The following is a 22,704-nucleotide window of genomic DNA, read 5'->3' as shown; positions in this document are numbered from 1 at the left end:
CATGTGGGGCTGCTTGTCTCGGGTGCACGGCGGAGGCGGAGTTGCTTGGAGCTGGCATCCCGGGGACGTCTCAGAAAGGAATTTGCCTGGTTGCTCGAGATGCTGTCGTGGGAGCATGGAAAAGAAAGATGTTCATGTGTGAGCTGCTTGCTGTTGGCATATCTGGAACACCAGTGAGGACGTGCCTACTTGTTCTGGATGCGTCAGAGGCACGGCTGTGTTTCCCATCGCACTGCATCGCCAGTCTACAGCTCATCTTCCCCATCCAATCGCTCGTCCCCCAGTATATTTGGACCAGCACAGGCTTGTTGGGCTGTGTGAGGCATGGGAGGGAGTCGACCCCACATTCAGTACTTTTATTTTCTTCTCAGTTCTTCTTGTCTTCTTCTTCTTCTCCCCAGATTGAATGATGGCCATTTGTTGATTGTGTAAGTAAGATTGCATAAAAATAACATGTTAGGGTTAAATCTGATCTTTTGTGCTTTTGCCTGCAAATACTTACTTTTTTTTAAATGATTGTGTGTGCGTGTGTGTGTGTGTGTGTGTGTGTGTGTGTGTGTGTGTGTGTGTGTGTGTGTGTGTGTGTGTGTGTGTGTGTGTGTGTGTGTGTGTGTGAGATAGATTGTTGGTTGTTATTTCAAATCTGTCTCGGTTGTCCTATCCTCCATTGGTCTGACACAGTTTCCAGGTACAGTTAGAAGGGAAGTTTTACCCCACCCATTGGCGCTATTTGTTAGCCAGCATACACTCACTGTATCACTCGGCAGTAACCCAAGTGTGCACTGAGGGCACGAAACTCTATTAATTTAGTCACCTCCTCAGGTAAACAGAGTTCGATGGATTATCCTGCTGGAGTTGACGAAGTTAATTGACATTCTTGGTTGCTCAGCAACCCACTGGACTGTGGAGTTAATCACAGAAGGTGGCCTCAGGACCAGAAATTCGGAAGGAACCTGAGGGATTCTCCTTGTGGTGAGCCTCGAACCCCAGGCCATACCAACATATATATATATATATATATATATATATATATATATATATATATATATATATATATATATATATATATATATATAAATATAAATATATTATAAAGCTCTTTCAAAGCACTGACTCACTGACTGATATTAAAGATCGAAACCATTCAAGTGATGAAGAAAGCTGAAATTTTGTGTGCTGATTAACATTGAAGCAGATACAACAGGAAAAATCACAGAACTGTCAGAAAGCACCCATAAATGAAAATATAAATAAATGAAAAATCAAATGCAGGTGAGCGACCTGAGATAATGGGGAAGTACAGTTCATATGCTTACACAATAATATTATATATATATATATATATATATATATATATATATATATATATATATATATATATATATATATACATACATACATATATACATATATACATACATATACATACATATACATACATACATATATACATACATATATACATACATATATACATACATATATACATACATATATACATACATATATATATACATACATATATATATATATATATATATATATATATATATACATATATACATACATACATACATACATACATACATACATACATACATACATACATACATACATACATACATACATACATACATACATATATATATACATATCCACCTGACAGTTATGGTGAGCATTGCCGCCACGGATTATGTCTCACACTGTAAAATCGCATCATCCGCAAAGAACAACCATTCGTCTGCCTTCTGGTTGAATGGTTTGCATTATCAGGAACAATCGTCTGGGTGGCAGACAGACAGTTGTTCTTTGACTAACAGCATTCTAAGACTGGTTGATGTCTCAACCTTCTTTGCAGACCTAAGTTTATTCGAAGCCATTTAGAGCTCATTGCTGTGAAGACCACCTTCACCCAAAGAAGCATCAGTCCTTGCTCTGTGTTGGTGCATCTGCTTTGATCCTCCTCCCCTCCCCCCATAAATTGATTGAGTCAAAGTCTATCCATGATATTGTTGTTGCTCAGCATGAGACCAGGTCCCTATATCTGCTTCTTGCCCACTGATGCCAGGTTTAGTGGTCTCTGAGTTTTCTTGTGACTTCACTTTTGGCCTTGCTCCGACCACCCTCTGTCACCTTCCAGACTATGCAGGTCATTCAAACATTCTTACACAATTTCACATCTAGTTAGTCTCCCAAATGATAACCTAATAGCTCACCTTCATTCCTTTCTCTATTATCTTGTCTGTGGAACCAACTCCTTGTGTCTGCTGTCTCGTGTCCCTCTCTCCACTCTTTCAAGACTGATGTCCATTGTCACCTTGTACCTTCTCTCTTACCCACTCCAGCTCTCTTCTACTCTCTTTTTGCCCCATTGGTACACACTGCCTGTTTATCATCTTCAAGACTTCAATACATCCATTTAATGCAGGAAAGATGGACAAAATGGTCTCCTGTACCAAAGTTACTTGCATGTCCTTGTATATCCCTTGCAGCAATGGAACAGTTGGGTTATCTGTGCCTGAGTGGACATATATGCTCCTTAAGATGGGTGTCCAACGGTCTCCGTCTCACACCTTCTCGGTCTCCCCATGTACATAACATATAGATAATGCCTTACTTGTTGTGGTAAATCATTAAACTTCTTTAGTCTTAAATTTTGCATATACTGTCAGACCCCACTATTAGCAGGGAATCTGTTCCTGGAAAATGCCGCAAATGTCAAATCCTAAAATGTCAGGGCATTGTTTCATTGGGAAAAAGGGGAAAAGATTCCTGGTGGTTTGTGGTCCATAATGTAAAATCAAAAATCCCGTGAAAAACCATGAATATGCATGTAAAAAACCCACAAAACACAAAAGAACTGCAAATATGTCTGCTAAAAACCCCAAAATTACAGGGAAAACAACGTGAATACACCAATGAAAATGTGAAGAAAAAAAAATGAATGTGCCTGCAAAGAACCGCAATAGCATGAAAAAACTGCGAATATGTGAATCACAGGCCGCGAATGTAGAAGCAGGTCGCATTTCATAAACTGCGAATACATGGGTCCACAAATAGTGAATACGCGGGTCTATGAATCGCGAATACGCTGGGTCCGTGAATAGGGAATACGCGTGTCCATGAATAGCGAATACACGGGTTTGTGAATAGCGAATACACGGGTTTGTGAATAGCGAATACACGGGTTTGTGAATAGCGAATACGCGGGTTCATGAATAGGGAATACGCGGGTCCACGAATAGCGAATACACGGGTTTGTGAATAGCGAATACACGGGTCCGTGAATAGCGAATACACGGGTTTGTGAATAGCGAATACGCGGGTTCATGAATAGGGAATACGCGGGTCCACGAATAGCGAATACACGGGTCCACAAATAGTGAATACGCGAGTCTATGAATCGCGAATACGCGGGTCCATGAATAGCGAATAGGCGGGTCCGTGAATAGCGAATACACGGGTTTGTGAATAGGGAATATGCGGGTCCACGAATAGCGAATACACGGGTCCACAAATAGTGAATACGCGGGTCTATGAATCGCGGATACGCGGGTCCGTGAATAGCGAATACGCGGGTTCCGAATAGCGAATACGCGGGTTCCTGAATAGCGAATACGCGGGTCGTGAATAGCGAATACGCGGGTCCGCGAATAGCGAATACGCGGGTCTGCGAATAGCGAATACGCGGGTCTGCGAATAGCGAATACGCGGGTCCGTGAATAGCGAATACACGGGTCCATGAATAGCGAATACACGGGTCCCTGAATAGCGAATACGCGGGTCCGAGAATAGTGAATACGCGGGTCCGTGAATAGCGAATACGCGGGTCGTGAATAGCGAATACGCGGTTCCGCGAATAGCGAATACGCGGGTCCACGATTAACGAACACGCGGGTCCGTGAATAGCAAACACGCTGGTCCACGAATCGAAAACACGCGGGTCTGCGAATAGCGAATACGCGGGTCCGCGAATAGCGAATATGCGGGTCTGTGAATAGCGAATACGCGGGTCTGTGAATAGCGAATACGCGGGTCTGTGAATAGCGAATACGCGGGTCTGTGAATAGCGAATACGCGGGTCTGTGAATAGCGAATACGCGGGTCTGCGAATAGCGAATACGCGGGTCTGTGAATAGCGAATACGCGGGTCTGCGAATAGCGAATACGCGGGTCTGTGAATAGTGAATACGCGGGTCTGTGAATAGCGAACACGTGGGCTGTGAATAGCGAATACGCGAGTCTGTGAATAGCGAATATGCGGGTCCATGAATAGTGAATATGCGGGTCCATGAATAGCGAATACGCGGGTCCGCGAATCCGAATACGCGGGTCTGCGAATAGCGAACATGTGGGTCCACGAATAGTGAACATGCGGGTGCACGAATAGCGAATACGCGACTCCATGAATTGCGAACAGCGAACATGTGGGTCCATGAATAGCGAACACGCGGGTCCACGAATAGCGAACACGTGGGTCTGGGAATAGCGAACACGCGGGTCCACGAATAGGGAATGCACGGGTCTGTGAATAGCGAATACGCGGGTGCACGAATAGCGAATACGCGGGTCTGCGACTAGCGAATACGTGGGTCTGTGAATATCGAACACGTGGGTCCACGAATAGGGAACGCGCGGTTCTGTGAATAGCGAATATGCGGGTCTGCGAATAGCGAATACGCGGGTCCACGAATAGCGAATACGTGGGTCCACGAATAGCGAATACGCGGGTATGTGAATAGCGAATACGCGGGTCCACGAATAGCGAATACGCGGGTATGTGAATAGTGAATACGCGGGTCTGTGAATAGCGAATACGCGGGTCTGTGAATAGTGAACACGCGAGTCTGTGAATAGCGAACACGTGGGCTGTGAATAGTGAATACGCGGGTCCACGAATAGCGAATACGTGGGTATGTGAATAGCGAATACGCGGGTCTGTGAATAGTGAATACGCGGGTCCACGAATAGCGAATACGCGGGTCTGTGAATAGTGAACACGCGAGTCTGTGAATAGCGAATACGCGGGTCTGTGAATAGTGAATACGCGGGTCTGTGAATAGCGAATACGCGGGTCTGTGAATAGTGAATACGCGGGTCTGTGAATAGCGAATACGCGGGTCTGTGAATAGTGAACACGCGAGTCTGTGAATAGCGAACACGTGGGCTGTGAATAGTGAATACGCCAGTCTGTGAATAGCGAATGTGCGGGTCTGTGAATAGTGAATACGTGGTCCACGAATAGCGAATACGCTGGTCTGCGAATAGCGAACATGCGGGTCCACGAATAGCGAACATGCGGGTCCACGAATAGCGAACATGCGGGTCCACGGATAGGGAATACACGGGTCCACAAATAGCGAACACGCGGGTCCGCGAATAGCGAATATGCGGGTCTGTGAATAGCGAATACGCGGGTCCGCGATTAGCGAATACGCGGGTCCGCGATTAGCGAATACGCGGGTCCATGAATAGTGAATATGCGGGTCCGCGAATCGCGAATACGCGGGTCTGCGAATAGCGAACATGTGGGTCCACGAATAGTGAACATGTGGGTGCACGAATAGCGAATACGCGACTCCACGAATTGCGAACAGCGAACATGTGGGTCCATGAATAGCGAACACGCGGGTCCACGAATAGAGAACACGCGGGTCCACAAATAGCGAACACGTGGGTCTGGGAATAGCGAACACGCGGGTCCACGAATAGGGAATGCGTGGGTCTGTGAATAGCGAATACGCGGGTGCACGAATAGCGAATACGCGGGTCTGCGACTAGCGAATACGCGGGTCTGTGAATATCGAACACGTGGGTCCACGAATAGGGAACGCGCGGTTCTGTGAATAGCGAATACGCGGGTCCACGAATAGCGAATACGTGGGTCCACGAATAGCGAATACGCGGGTATGTGAATAGCGAATACGCGGGTCTGTGAATAGTGAATACGCGGGTCTGTGAATAGCGAATACGCGGGTCTGTGAATAGTGAACACGCGAGTCTGTGAATAGCGAATACGCGGGTCTGTGAATAGTGAATACGCGGGTCTGTGAATAGCGAACACGTGGGCTGTGAATAGCGAATACGCGAGTCTGTGAATAGCGAATATGCGGGTCTGTGAATAGTGAATACGCGGTCCACGAATAGCGAATACGCGGGTCTGCGAATAGCGAACATGCGGGTCCACGAATAGCGAACACGCGGGTCCGCGAATAGCGAACACGCGGGTCCATGAATAGCGAACACGCGGGTTCATGAATAAGGAACACGCGGGTCTGTGAATAGCGAATACGCGGGTCTGTGAATAGTGAATACGCGGGTCTGCGAATAGCGAATACGCGCGTCTGTGAATAGTGATTACGCGGGTCTGTGAATAGTGAATACGCGGGTCTGTGAATAGCGAATACGCGAGTCTGTGAATAGCGAATATGCGGGTCCATGAATAGTGAATATTCGGGTCCGCGAATCCGAATACGCGGGTCTGCGAATAGCGAACATGTGGGTCCACGAATAGTGAACATGCGGGTGCACGAATAGCGAATACGCGACTCCACGAATTGCGAACAGCGAACATGTGGGTCCATGAATAGCGAACATGCGGGTCCACGAATAGCGAACACGTGGGTCTGGGAATAGCGAACACGCGGGTCCACGAATAGGGAATGCACGGGTCTGTGAATAGCGAATACGCGGGTGCACGAATAGCGAATACGCGGGTCTGCGACTAGCAAATACGTGGGTCTGTGAATATCGAACACGTGGGTCCACGAATAGGGAACGCGCGGTTCTGTGAATAGCGAATATGCGGGTCTGCGAATAGCGAATACGCGGGTCCACGAATAGCGATTAAGTGGGTCCACGAATAGCGAATACGCGGGTATGTGAATAGCGAATACGCGGGTCTGTGAATAGTGAATACGCGGGTCTGTGAATAGCGAATACGCGGGTCTGTGAATAGTGAACACGCGAGTCTGTGAATAGCGAACACGTGGGCTGTGAATAGCGAATACGCGAGTCTGTGAATAGCGAATATGCGGGTCTGTGAATAGTGAATACGTGGTCCACGAATAGCGAATACGCGGGTCTGCGAATAGCGAACATGCGGGTCCACGAATAGCGAACATGCGGGTCCACGAATAGCGAACATGCGGGTCCACGAATAGCGAACATGCGGGTCCACGGATAGGGAATACACGGGTCCACAAATAGCGAACACGCGGGTCCGCGAATAGCGAATATGCAGGTCTGTGAATAGCGAATACGCGGGTCCGCGATTAGCGAATATGCGGGTCCGCGATTAGCGAATACGCGGGTCCATGAATAGTGAATATGCGGGTCCGCGAATCGCGAATACGCGGGTCTGCGAATAGCGAACATGTGGGTCCACGAATAGTGAACATGTGGGTGCACGAATAGCGAATACGCGACTCCACGAATTGCGAACAGCGAACATGTGGGTCCATGAATAGCGAACACGCGGGTCCACGAATAGAGAACACGCGGGTCCACAAATAGCGAACACGTGGGTCTGGGAATAGCGAACACGCGGGTCCACGAATAGGGAATGCGTGGGTCTGTGAATAGCGAATACGCGGGTGCACGAATAGCAAATACGCGGGTCTGCGACTAGCGAATACGCGGGTCTGTCAATATCGAACACGTGGGTCCACGAATAGGGAACGCGCGGTTCTGTGAATAGCGAATATGCGGGTCTGCGAATAGCGAATACGCGGGTCCACGAATAGCGAATACGTGGGTCCACGAATAGCGAATACGCGGGTATGTGAATAGCGAATACGCGGGTCTGTGAATAGTGAATACGCGGGTCTGTGAATAGCGAATACGCGGGTCTGTGAATAGTGAATACGTGGGTCTGTGAATAGCGAACACGTGGGCTGTGAATAGCGAATACGCGAGTCTGTGAATAGCGAATATGCGGGTCTGTGAATAGTGAATACGCGGTCCACGAATAGCGAATACGCGGGTGTGCGAATAGCGAACATGCGGGTCCACGAATAGCGAACACGCGAGTCCATGAATAAGGAACACGCGGGTCCACGAATAGCGAACACGCGGGTCCATGAATAGCGAACACGCGGGTTCATGAATAAGGAACATGCGGGTCCACAAATAGCGAACACGTGGGTCCGCGAATAGCAAACACGTGGGTCCACGAATAGCAAACACGTGGGTCCACGAATAGCAAACACGTGGGTCCACGAATAGGGAACGCGCGGGTCTGTGAATAGCGAATCTATGAATAGCGAATAGCCTTGTGTGACAGTACTTACTTCCTAGTTCAATGCATATTCATTTTAACTCCTTTGAGAGCAGTCTATTTTTCTTGGGAAAGACACTTTCTGATTTCATAAACAGTCACATTTTAAAGGTATTCTGGTCATTGAGAAGCACAAGACCACAATGCAAAACCACAGTATTTGAATAGGTCCTGTCTCCACCAAATTTGTTTTACTGTCAGAGTTTCAACTTTTCCTGTTTATTAATATAAATAATCGCAGCATTTTGGACGTAGAATTGAAACAATGTGGCTATTGCCTGCTTAAGGCCCATGGAGGGCATAAGCACTAAGCTGGTTGAACCAGGAGACTGAAATCATGTTTTCTTAACAACTGCAAATCATGAGTATGCTGGTTGTTCTTGAGCACAAAGAAAATCGTTGATCCAAAAAATCTACCGAGACGGAGGTTAAATTAAGTCAAACTGCACAAAGTGAATGTATTTCCATTCAGCAAGCAGAATTAAATCTTCGATTTTTAAAGACAAGGAGCTTTGTTGTAAAACAATATAAAAATGAATTTGAAAGGATTTTACGAGTCCTTTAGTAGACATTTTCCTCCAAAAAAGTCCTTCAGACTCCCTGTTAACCTGATACTTCATTTTGGTGGAAGATGAGGACACCCATAAGCCAGAATAGGAAATTTTTTTTTTATTTCATCACACCCTAAAAGCCTTCAAAGAGATCATTGTTTACATAGCGGAGAGTGGGGACGACTGTGTATAAGCATTGAGGGGGTTAATAAAAGTTTTGGATCTGGTGTAAACTGATCAATTCTGTCTATGATTTACACTAAAAGGTCACTTGTAGGGTGTGTCACTACTTTCTGAGTTCACATTTCCCTCTCTAACAATTGAGCGCTAAATCTGCCAAAATCAGTTTGTTCATTGTTTGGAGTAAAGCACATAACACACTGCATATAGATGGAAATTAAGAACGAGTGACACGCAAAGTTAATTTTTCATTATGTGTGTTTGTTTATTTGCTTTTCTCGAGCTATGAACTAAATGTTTAGCAATCAAGTTAACAAAAATAATAATAATCAAACACGACAAAGTTCGAGCCTGTAATGCATGCCTAATGTCATGTGTGGAAATATGATTTCATCCTTAGTGATCTGGCTGTTGATGTGAAAGTTGGGGAGGTCATTCTCTGTGTTTTTTCTGGAGCTGAACCAACGGGAGCAATTGGCAGTGGCCTGACTGGCCAATCAGCAGAAACTTTTGAGAAACTTGTCTGGAGAGTTTAAAAGGCAGAAGAAGCACATCTGCCTGGGAGATAATCTGCTCTGGGGAACAGACGCAGCAGCTTGAAAGACTTCGAGAGAGACAACCAAGAGGTAGCTGCTCGGACTGGGCATTGCCTCTACTGGCAGAGAGGCTCAATTCTGAGTGATTTATAAATTTGTTGTTTCTCGAATTTACTGTTCGTGAATTGAATCATTTCACTGCAAAGTGCTGAAACCTTTGAGCAAGCTGCTCGGAGATGAAGGCCATGAGTTGCTGAGTGTTTTAAATGCAAAATTCTCACTGCAGTACATCCGGTCATAGCTGGGTACACAATGAACGAGGAAAGCATCGCTCCCACCGGGACGAGATGTGTTACTTCGTACTTGTTTTGAAGAAAGTACGCAATAATGAGCCGGTACCCTGTGACCAAAGCCCCTGCTTCTGCTTAGCTGCATATTAAGTTCTAACTAAAGTAAGTGGAAGTGCTGGAATGCAGATATGGCATAAAGGGACTGAATTATCTCCTCCGAGAGCTGAAGCTTCTGTGTTCGGTATTTCAATTTGTATTGCATGTGGCTTTTTTTTATTTTTGCTACATTATCAAATTTAATGCTTTGCTTTTGCGAGTCGGTATCGATGAAGCATTCTGCATTTTCACGTTTTACATTATTTAAATACACCGACAAGCATCAAAGATCGTGGAACAAACAAAGATCATGGCCTGCCTCCGCCACGTCTGCTCGTCTTGTGAAAAGAACGCAAATAAACGTTTGTGTTTATTTCAAATGGTCATGTGTGTCTATTTGTTCATAGCCATCTGTGAAATACACAAACTACATAGTTAATCTGTTGCTAGCTCATAGCTCAGATCTCCTTCCCAACATTCAAGGTCATGGCACATCCCTTCGACGGGAAACTTTCATCCTGTGTTTTGCTGTGCTGTTTGGCAAGTTCGAAATGTCTCCCTCCACTCAGAAACTCATAACTCCCTTCCTGTCTACCATCTCCACATCCCTGCCAGTGTGTTTATAAACACAGTATTCCCATTATTCTCTCCAGTAAGGTTGGTTTGAGCAACCAGGTAGTTTGCACTTTCTCACGCTACAGGGCATTCTGGACATTCGACTCTGCATGTAGCTCGGTTGCTGAAAATCCCCCTTTAATAGGAACGTTATGTCGGGATCATTGCCAAAATCCCACCGAAGCAAGCCATTTCAATGCACAAGATGGTTGGGACTGGAGTGAATTAGAACTGAAAAGCAAAGTTGAAAGTTTAACACAAACACGTTGTCACAACTTTTCATAAAGTTGCCAACAGTTTCATCCATGAAATTGCTAATCGTTTGTGTTTCTAGTTCAAAGTATCAGTCCACCAATCTCAAGGATAAGATGAGCCTTAAGGGGAGGGTGGACGTGCTGTGAATCACAGAGTCAGGCAACAAAGAAAACACACGGTTAGATGATGAGTGTGGCAATTCCTATTTCATTTTAAGAAATGATGAAAGTACAAATATCGAAATACCAATCCCACGACTAAGTAGGTTTGCTGAACAACATATCCAGATATAAGTTCCAATGAAGTCTCTTGTTATAAAGCCTGCCTTGATATAACAAATAATCAATGAACTTTTTTTTCATATTAAACGAATCAAGTTACATTATTCAGTATTAATTTTTTTAAAGATGACAAAAGTATGCACACTCGAGTACGTTCCTTAATTTGTGACGTTCCTATTTATACGTAAAAATGCTTTAAGGCTTTTTGAATGATTTTCAAGCACTTTATAGCATCTTTCTCTTGCAACTCGAGACCTTTCTTCCATGCTTATTGTAGTTCTTTCAAATAATGCATGTTCGTTGGGTACACAGCCTGCACAGCTTTCTACAACATCTCAATTGGGTTCGGAAGGGATATTGAGAAGACCTCTGAGCATGACAATAAACCCAAGCACCTTGATCTTTGTTTTCTTCAAAAAATCATCAGTTCATATTCATGTATAGCTAATCATGGTGTTTTTCTAAGGCCGCTTCTAATTGTTAAAGTAATAATAATATGATAATAGCGTAATATTAATATTATTACAAAACAACTAATACTAATAATATCCACCCTCCCCAAGGGGTTTTTCCTCCTTGGACAAACACCATGTTAACGTGTAAAAATAGCTCATCGTGGGGTCTGTTTAGTTACTAAGCAGCTGGCTAGCATTTGCCAAGCCAGTCGTTCCTTAGCAACTGTTTTGAATGGAGTGCTTGCTTGAGTGCTTAAGGCACTTGGCGAGCTCTCTCCAATAAACTTGGTAACTCAACACATCCCTAGGGTGTGCAGTGTGCTCAGTTACCAATCAGCTCGCCAAGTCGTTGACTTGGTTTGAAGGACTCAAGAAAGTACTCCAACTGAACGGAGCACTCGACACTGCTTCACAAAATGGCAGCCACCAATGAACGTGATGCTGTTTTGTAACATTATTTGAGCAAATGCTGTTCGGGCCATCGTTTTCAGTTCACCTCGATCCTCTTGTTTGAAAAATTATAATGTCTTAAATGCTGGATTATCCCTAAACCATTATTGATTTACCACCATGCTTCAATGAAACGATTATAATAAGTTACCTGATTTTTGCAAGAGCTGTGAAAGTGTTGTTGCACCACAATATCCCACTATGCTTTCACATCATAATAATGTGAAGGATTCAGGATCAAAATTCAAGTATTAGTAAAAAAATATTTCTTTACATTACTTATATTGGGGGGGGGGGCAAAAAGTATTATTTTATAAAAATTGTTGTAAAATTTAAATAATTGCATTTAAAAAATCATGACTATATAAAAATATATACTGTACTTATATATTGGAAAATTTTGAAAAAAAATCCTCCATTTTTTTTTTTTAAGCTCTTCTTGGATTACTGTATCACATTCTGAGAACATTTTGATCAACCCTTGTAAAACCAAATAGTTTTAAATGGAGCATTTTGTAAAACAAGCAAAACTGGAAGTGCACTCGGTAGTGAGCATACCTCCGCCAGGATGATTAGTTTATTTAATTGATTAGCTCATCCATTATGACTCTTCTGAGGCTTGTCACCCACTGATAGGCCAGATCTGGATTCAGACCTGAACTAAAATTCATTCGGCTTGTTCTTGTCACCTAACCAACTCATCCACCAAGTTTTGTCTGAATCCGTCCAAAACTTTTTGAGATATCCTGCTATATGTCGTTTTTGGAACTAGCATCTCTCAATGGTGAAAAATCACTGAAAAAATTCTCAGATCCAAATCCGGATTCGGATCTTCAACAAAATCTAATCATTTCGTCCGTGCCACATACCCAAGCTCTCCACCAAATTTCGTCCGAATTCGTCCACAACTTTTTGAGATATCTTGTTCACAAACAAACATACAGAGAGACAGACAGGGGCGAAATGGATGGAGAACAGACAGACCCAAATGGAGATAACAACCAACAGGTGAAAACAACCTCCATCCACCTTCGGTGGCAGAGGTAATAAGGTAGAACATTGTTCCTCAATTTCAAAAGAAGAGTTCAGAAGCAGCATGATAATTTTCTTCTTTTATTCAAAGAAGATTGGCAAATTATATTTAATGTTCGGAATGTTAGCACATTATGACTGAGGATCTACAAACGGTGTGATAAACACAAAACACGTGCTTGACATCTAATGATCTGCCATATAATATCTGTCCTACAGTGAGTGATATATTGTGCTTCGTGATGGACAATGAAAAAAATCTTCAAACCCTCCTATTATAATGAGTTGGAACTTTGGCATGCATGCGTTACTTATATCTTCCATGGGAACATGTGTTGCAGGTTTGGCTAAGGTCAGGAATATATCAGGAAAAGGTGCACCCACTGCTTCCAATTTCTATTACTTGACTTGAAGCTTCATTTTGCCATTTTCGATTAAGCACATTCACGTTGGCAATCCCATTCTTTGCCTTCCATCTGTTTTTTTTTCTCTCACCTCTCTATCATGGTATGCCTGATGTTGGCTTAATGGTTAGGGTGGCGGGCTTTGGATCCTAGGGTCCTGAGTTCAAAACCGCTCAGCTGTTGAATTAATACCGGGTGGGGTTAACTCGACTTGTCATCCTTCCGAGGTCGGCAAAATGAGTGCCAGCATGCTGGTATACTGTGTCGGAGTGGTGACTCGTCCAGGATTGTGCCCAGTAGCCAAGGAGACTGCTTAGGCAGCACCAATGCTCTTCACAGAGTATGGTCCCAATTTCCTCCTCCTCTCCTCTATCATGCATAGTGAAATTTGAGTGATGCACAATGTAAAACAATGTATGAGTAATTATTTAAAATTCCGGGACAATTGGACATTTTGATAAACTGGTTACTTTCAAAGTCAATTTCTGATTCCTAAACATGGAGCAAAGCAGCAAAAGTCGAGCCTCAAGAGTCAAGTGGAAAACATACTGTCGGTCTCAAGTCAACTTGTGCAACAACTCAAAAGGGGAGAATTTTATGATAAATATTCTGGAGCTGAACTCCGAGAGACAAAAATGAGACTCAAATGCTGATAGAAGTCTTCCATAGGCTCATCAGCTTTACAGTTTCAAAATAATTTCAAATTCCCTTCCTATTCTGAAGGGACACTAAGTGCATAAAAATAATCAAATTGGTAGTGGAGCATATTAAATCTCAATGAAGATGCAAGGTTTATATCTAAACTTCCCAAGTCCTTGCCACCCGTACGTCATAAACATTTTGTACATATTTGATGAGGCGGCAATTTTTTCCCGTCCCATCCCTACAAATGTAGTACTACCTTATTCCATAATGGATGACCTCACCTTTGTCCTATTCAGAATGATCTATTCATCATTAACGATGCATGCATGCATTGTTAAAGTTTGCAATAAAGAGAAAGTAGGTATTTGAAAGGTTATATCACATAGTGTGAAGAAGTCTGAAAAAGGTTTATATGGTGAAAGAAAATGGAAAATAAATCATCGTGGACATAAGCAGGCGGAAAGCAGAAGAAGACTTTAATTTATAGTGACTTGAGGCTCATGGGAGGGCAAAAGTGGTTGAAGGATCAAGACATTACAAGATAATACTCTTTCAAATGAATTGCAAGAACTAAAGCAACCAAAGGATTAATCAATACAACATACAGGATTTGAATAGTAGATGAGATTATTAAAGGTACATGCTTATAAAGGGAAGAGGAGTAGGAGGACAAGAACATGTACTGGAGCGGAGCATCAAACGGGGCCAACTCAAGTTTCAAAGTCTGTAAGCACTATAAACGGTACCATGAGTTGAAGAAAATAGGGACGATTGATGGCATAATAGTCTTGGAGACAGGTACATTGTTTTGGCTTGTTAGTGTTTAGTCTCTGAATGCCTTTATCTGTCACTGTATATTGGTTCACATCACCTCTTTGTGTTCATTCGTTTGAAAGAAAAATAAGTGGAACAGCTGTGTTTGTACCGGTAACTGTCTCTGGTTGTCTTATTTCCACCACTATGATGTGCTTTCTCGTGCCGGGCCTCGTTGACTATCCCCAAAATACTAGATAAAACAGAAAAAGTAAAACTGTAGTGCTGCATGTGAAGTTGTTTTTCGTCCTCTGTGCAGAAATTCTCCTGTCTGTCCTTTTGAGCATTCTTGACACCTGCACTGAATTATAAATCAGTGCAGGGATAAGAATACAGCACAAAGTAAGCTTATACTTCACTCTGTCTCCGACTTATATAACAAATGATGCACAGGCCAAGTTATATGAAACTATCTACTGAACGTATGCTTTTACCAAAAAAAAAAAAGATATTCAGAAAATATAATTTTGGGTACTTATGATAGTGAAGTACCCATTGGCTTAGTTTGTCAACGTCACACTTTTCAGGGTCGATGGAACAGGCAACCTTGCATTCTCTGAAAAACAAAACACTGAAAGCAGAGCCCGCAATGCCAAGTGACCGGAATTCCTGCACACGCATTGATTCCCTTATTGCGTTTGGCGTGCCGGACAGATTCCAACCTGGAAAAAGCATTCTCACTCACAGTGTGCTCGTACGTACAGTACATTTCACACAGGCTGCTGTTTACAGCGAACATTGGTGCTAACAAAGAAAAAGTCTTTCCAGCTGATTTAATGTTGCCGGAGTACACTAAACTATACACAGGGTGTTTCAAAGGTATCGTGTACTGAACGAAATTCTGCACTTGTGTTTCAGTGTTTGTTCATATCATGGAGTACAGTTGTACACAATATAGATAGGAACGTCACAGGGAAAAAATGGCTGCCCCATCAAATGTGTACACAATGATATGCTGAAAAGCTACCATCAAGTGAAGTCATGAGCATTTAAAAGCCATCCCTTTTATTCTTGAATGTTTTCATGACTCACTAAAATGGCATTCGGTCGAGAGCATACCTCCACCAGGCTGAACAGTTTACATGTTGTATTCCACTGATAGGCCGGACCTGCATCCGGGACTTAACCAAAATCTAATCGGCTCGTTCTTGTCACCTACCCAACTCTTCTACCTAGATTTGGAATAACCCATCCATAACCTTTTGAAATATCATGCGATATATCATTTTTGGTCCTATCTCTCAATGGTTAAGAACCGCAAATAAAATTTTTAATCTTGTATCTGGATCAGGATCTTCAACAAAATCAAATAAATTCGTTGATGTCACACGTCCAACACGTCCAACCTGTCCACCAAATTTTGGCCGGATCCATCCACTCCTGTAATATCCTGCTCACAGACAAACAGACAAAGAAAAACAGAGGTGAAAACAACCTTCATCCACCTTTGGTGGAGGAGGGAAAATGAGAAAATATGCCGGGATGGAATCTCGAAAAAAACAAGCAAACAAGCTAGGAAGGAATGACAACATAGGAATGACACCACGATACAACTCTACAATGCTTTTACGGATTGCCATCACGACATCTTTTGACTTGTTGTATTGTGGTGTCATTCCTTAATTCTTACCTTGTTTGGTTTGTTTTTTTCTGGATTCCATCCCTACATGTTTTCATTTGTTTTTGAATGCTTTCTCTGACTTTTTAAAATTAAAATGTATGCTTGTTTTCCTGCAGGTGTCATTGACTTGCTCAAGTGAGATGTCTTTGTACATTTGACAAGGAATACTTTTCTCTGAAAAACATCTTTTTTCACAAGAGGTGTTAGGTTTCTACTGCACTCGCTGGTTTGAATCGCCCTATATAAGAAGTAGCCAAAACGATTTCACAATATTTTAAAGCACTCTTTTAAAGGCCTGCCAGGAAAATAAAAAACAAAGTCCCTGCCAGATTATAATGCTATTTTCCTTCTAAAGCAAACATCTGTGGTGAGGGAGTGATTACCTTCATAGATAGCAGCCATTAAGCAGGCTATTTCATCTGACAGCATTTATTTGTATATGCTAAATATACCATTTTGGCCATTGTGTGCTTGAAATTATAAATTATGGCCCCGATCTATGGGGTGGATTGCATGAGCTACATCTCTGTGCTTGCAGAGAGGATGCAAACAGATAAGACAATGAGGAGTATCCATAAAAAGTAAATCCCTCAGCATGTGTATGTATGTATGTGTGTGTGTGTGTGTGTGTGTGTGTGTGTGTGTGTGTATGTATATATATATATATATATATATATATATATATATATATATATATATATATATATATATATATATATATATATATATATATATATATATATATATGGACGTTGGAAAGACATTCATAAACAGTACACACATTTTGATGTATACACATGATTCATGCTTGGGAGCCTTGTTGGGATGCATTTCTGTCTGCACTGTCACTGATGATTCTCTGACAATCAATGAAACCGGTCCAGCAGCTGAGGGGGTGTGTGGCATTGCGATTCTCATGTGTGTACTATTTGTACATTTTGTGATATGTATATATTATATAAATCTATTTATGACCACTGACAGATTGACTGACCATCCATCCATCCATTGGGACCATACTTTGTGCAGAGCATTGGTGCTGCCGAAGCAGTCTCCTTGGCTATTGGGCACAATCCTGGATGGGTCGCCATTCCGATATTGACTGACTGACTGACTGATATTAAAGATGGGGACCTTCTGGGTGACATAGAAAGCTGAAATTTTTCTTGCCGATGGAAATTGAAGTGCTACAATGGGAAAAAAACCCATCACAGAATCGTCGGAAAACATTCACATATGAAAATATAAATAAATCAAAAAAAAAATGAAAAAAATGCAGCTGAGCTACCCTAGACAATGGGGAAGCATGGTGATTTTGTGTACCGATGGAAATCGAAGCTGATACACCAGGAACAAGCTCAAATGAGCTAAGATCCTCCTCCTCTTAATGATGACGTCATAAAACGAATATGACGTCATTGTGATGTATCAGGTTTGCGATAAATAATTATCTGTGCTAATGCCCAGCTGGATTCCCGCAAACAAAATTCAAACAGCTTGCCTAGTTTCGGAGATAATGGTATAGGCGATTTCCATTAGCAGTGATATTATGACGTCAACTTTTTTCTGCGATGAATTTCCAAAATCGGGGATGGTTACTGCCTGTGTGTGGGCTTTCTGCATATACATGGCAAGTTTCACGAAGATCCGATGAAAACTCTGGGTTTTGAAACAAAGAATGTCAAAAAATGGGAATGACGTCATAAAAATTGATATGACATCATAGTGATGTATCATATGTGTGGTAATTCATCTCTGCTAATGCCCTGTTCGATTCCCGCAAACAGAATTCAAAAAGCTTGCCAAGTTTCGGAGATAAATTTTTAGGCGATTTCCATTAGCGGAGATATTTTGACGTCATAACTTTTTTTTCTAGGAGGAATTTTCAAAATCTGAGATAGTTACTGTCTGCGCAGGGTATTTTTACATATATATATATATATATATATATATATATATATATATATATATATATATACATATACATATATATATATATATACATATATATGCCAAGTTTCAGGAAGTTTCGATGAAAACTGTAGGCTGTGAAACAAAAAAGTCCACAAGAAGAAGATGAAGAACAACAATGTGAGTAAGACTTAGAGATCCTCCACGAGGATCTAAAAATCACAGCACTATAGGAAAATGTCTGTCAATGAAAATATAAATAAATGAAAAAATAAATAAATGAAAAATCAAATGCAGGTGAACGATCTGAGACAACAGGGAGGCATGGTTAGTATGCTTACACAATGTGCCTAGATCAGGCCGTCCCTTCAACCTGGATGACCAAGCAAGGAGAAGACTGATCAGAAAGGCCACCAAGAGTCCATTGGCAACTTTGAAAGAGCAACAGGTCTTTATGATCAAGTCTGGTCACTGTGTGCACGTGACAACAATATCCTAAGCACTCCACAAGTTTGGCCTCTACGGTAGGGTTCCAAGAAGGAAGCCATTTCTCAAAAAAGCCCACCTTGAGTCCTATTTGAGGAATGCAAAAAAAACACTCAGAATATTCTGAAGCCATGTGGCATAAAGTTTTGTGGTCTGACAAAACCAAAATGGAATATCTTGGCTGAAAAGCAAAATGTTACATTTGGTACAAATCCAACACAGAACATCACCCAGAGAACACCATCCCTACTGTGAAGCATGATGGTGGCAGCATTGTGTTATGGGGATATTTCTAATCAGCAGGGACTGGGGCACTTGTCAGGATAGAAGGGAAAATGGATGGAGCAAAATACAGCAAAATCCTGGAGGGAAACCTGCTGTCCTCCGCAAGAAAGCTGAAATTGGGATGGACGTTCACCTTTCAGCATGACAACTACCTGAAGCACACAGCCAAAGCCATACTGGTGTGGCTAAGGAACAAGAAGGTAAATGTCTTTGAGTGGCCATATCAGAGTCCCGACCGAAATATAATTGAAAATCTGTGGCATGACTTGAAGATTGATGTCCATCAACGCTCCCCATGCAACTTAACTGAACGTGAACAGTTTTGTGCAGAAGAATGGGCAAATATTGCCCAATCAAGGTGTGCAAAGTTGGTAGAGATCAATCCCAACAGACTCACAGCTGTAATTGTTGTCAAATGTGTTTCCACCAAGTATTAACTCAGGGGGGTGAGCACTTATCCAACTCAGATATTCTCGGTTTGTATTTATGATTCACTTTCTGCAATATGTAGAATTTGCTTTTCACTTGGAAGTTGTGGGTTACGATGTGTAAATATATTTGGAAAAGTCTGATTTAATGCAATTTAATTCCAGGCTCTACAGGAACAAAAGGTGAATATTTTGAAAGAGGGTGTATACTTTCTATAGGCTACGTACTATATTAAACAAGTGGAGCTACATTCAAAGTACACTGCCCCCATGCCAAATACATAAATAAATAACATCCTCCAGTGTGCGATACTGCCAGGGCGCCTTAGGCGCCCGGTGATGCCGTAGTGCAGCACATGCAGTTGAAATTGGGAGGGAGCAGTGTACAATAAATTGATTGAAATAGCTGTGTAATTGAAATAAATAAATGATAATTGTAAAATAATTAATTTCTTAATTAATTGGTTAACTGCATACCTAAACCACCAGTTTCATCTGAAACTGCAACTTTTTGAAAATTAAGAAATTAATCAAAAAAATCAAATAATTAATCAATTACTTGATTAAGCAATAAATCAAAATACCCTATATAACCAAATCACTTGGTCACTGTCGTTTCCAAATATCAGCTTCCGAGCTCAAAAGGTGCCCAAAATATTGCCCAGATGAGAAAGCAAATAAATAAGTAATTAATAAATCGCTAATAATTAAGTAATTGATCCATCCATTCCATCCATTGGGACCATACTCAAAACAGAGCATTGGTGCTGCTTAAGCAGTCTCCTTGGCTATTGGGCACAATCCTGGATGGGTCGCCACTCCGACACAAGTCAATTCATTGATTAATCAAAAAATAAAAAAAAAACCTTTTATAGCCAAAGCACTTTTTCACTATTGTGTGCAAATTTCAGCTTCCTCGCTCAAATGTTGGTTGAGATATCGCCCGGACAAACAAACAAGAAAATGAAAACAAACAGAGTGCAAACTGAGTACGCCCTTTCGGCGCGCTTCATCGCCGGGATGCCTTTGGTGCCAGGCAATGATGTCGTGCAGTGCCTGGAGATGGAATAGGGAGGGGCAGTGTACAATATCTGGAGGTGGAGCATCTGGAGGAGCTCAGCTTTGCAGATGGCATCTGTTTGCTATCGGACACCAAGTAAAGTATGCAAGATAAATTAAATTGGCTGCAATAGTGTACCCTGCAAGTCGGAATGAAAATCAATATGAACAAAACAGAGAGCACGATAGTACCTGCATCAGAGAATAATGCTGTCATGTGAATTGACTTTGTCGTACAAGATTTTGACAAGTGTATGTATCTAGGGTCCATCGTCACTGTAAAAGATGAGGGGACTCGGATGTTCTCCAAGGAATACAGAAAGCAAGAGAATCATTTCTGAGGGTGGGAAAAATCTGGAGATTAAAAAAATAAAATACAACACAAGAACAAAGTTTCAAATTTTTGACAGTAAAGGAAAATCGGTTCTCCTATTTGGTTGTGAATCGTGGAAAGAATTTTTTTTCTTATTTATAGAAACTAGAAATTCCTTATTTATAGCTGTGACTAAATTTTTTTTGCAAATATTATGGCCAGATAGAGTGAGCAATAAGGAGGTAGAAAGAAGTACTGGAAGAGAAGACATCATGGAGGAAATTAAATGAGAAGATGGAGATAGATTGGGCACACACTGCGTATGGAAAGCATCGTGACAAAAAGGGTGACGTGTTGGAAGCCTGAAGGTTGAAGGACGGTTGGACGACCTACAGAGACCTGGCAGCGTACGGTGTAAAAGGAGCTGAGAGAGCCACAAACCACCTGGATGGCGATCAGTCAGTGGGCCCATGACAGACAAAAGTGGCACGAGTTCCTCAAGTGGCTCCATATGCTGTCAGGCATGGCAGGATCGAAAGCAAGTAAACAAGTATGAATTTGTGAACTATGCATTGCATGGATTTGAATGTTGGGCTGAAAAGCCCCATATTTTGGACGTACCTGTTTATTTTTCTCCTAAATTGTGACTTTTTATCATCACGTCATCTATTATTGTTTCAGATTTTCTAGTTGATCTACAGTTGGCTCAGCTCGCTCTTTAATTTTATGTTTGCCAATCTGTTTTTAGTCGCTTTTAAAGAGCACCCAATCTGACCAGGCTTTGCAAGGTGCTTCGATGATGTCTCTACCTTAATCTCCCTTATTCTACTGCTCCAAAGCTGCACCCAGACTTCCAAGCTATATCAAATCACTTCTCTTATGCGTCGTCCTATTTCGTTAATAATCTTATTAAAAATAAAAAAATGTTAGAAACAGCCTCATTTCTTATATTTTCACCACACAATGAATCATAAGTACAGTGGCCCCAAACAATAATGTCACATTTAAATGAATTATGAATTATGTAGAAATAATTTTTCCAAATTAACTTTATTGATTCAAAACTGAAGAGATCAAATTAAACACTGTTATCGTTGAAGGAGGTTACATGTCAGGAATACCTGAAATAAATGTATAAATCAAAACTCACTGGTGATACAAGTATTCGGCCACTGAGGTCAGTCCTTGGTGGAATCACCTTTTGTAGCAATGACTGCTACGAGTCATTTTTGGGAGGTCTCTTCCAGCTTTGTACAGTGAGATGGTAAAATCTTTCTCCATTCATCACTTGAAAATTGCACTAGTTCTGCCAAGTTTGATGAGGATCGTTGATGGACTGCAATTCTCACCATAAATGTTCAATTGGGTTCAAGTCAGGATTTGACTGGGCACTCAAGAACATTTATTTTCTTCTTATTCAGCCACTCCAGTGTGGCTTTAGCTTTGTGCTTTGGATCATCGTCCTGCTGAAATGTGAATCTCCTACCCAGTTTCAGATTCATGGCAGACTCAAGCAGGTTTTCATGAAGGATTCTCCTGAACTTTACACCATCCATTGTCTATTCTATCCTGACAAGCTTACCAACACCTGCTGATGAAAAACAGCTGCATAACATGATGCTGCCACCACCATCCTTGACAGTAGGGATGGTGTTCAGTGGATGATGTGCGGTGTTAGCTTGTGCCAGATGCAACACTTTGAATTTAGACCATAAAGTTC

Source organism: Eptatretus burgeri, chromosome 5, assembly GCF_056783735.1.
Source record: "Eptatretus burgeri isolate ZD-2024b chromosome 5, Ebu_testis_v1, whole genome shotgun sequence".
Taxonomy (NCBI): domain Eukaryota; kingdom Metazoa; phylum Chordata; class Myxini; order Myxiniformes; family Myxinidae; genus Eptatretus; species Eptatretus burgeri.
This window is presented reverse-complemented; position numbering follows the sequence as displayed.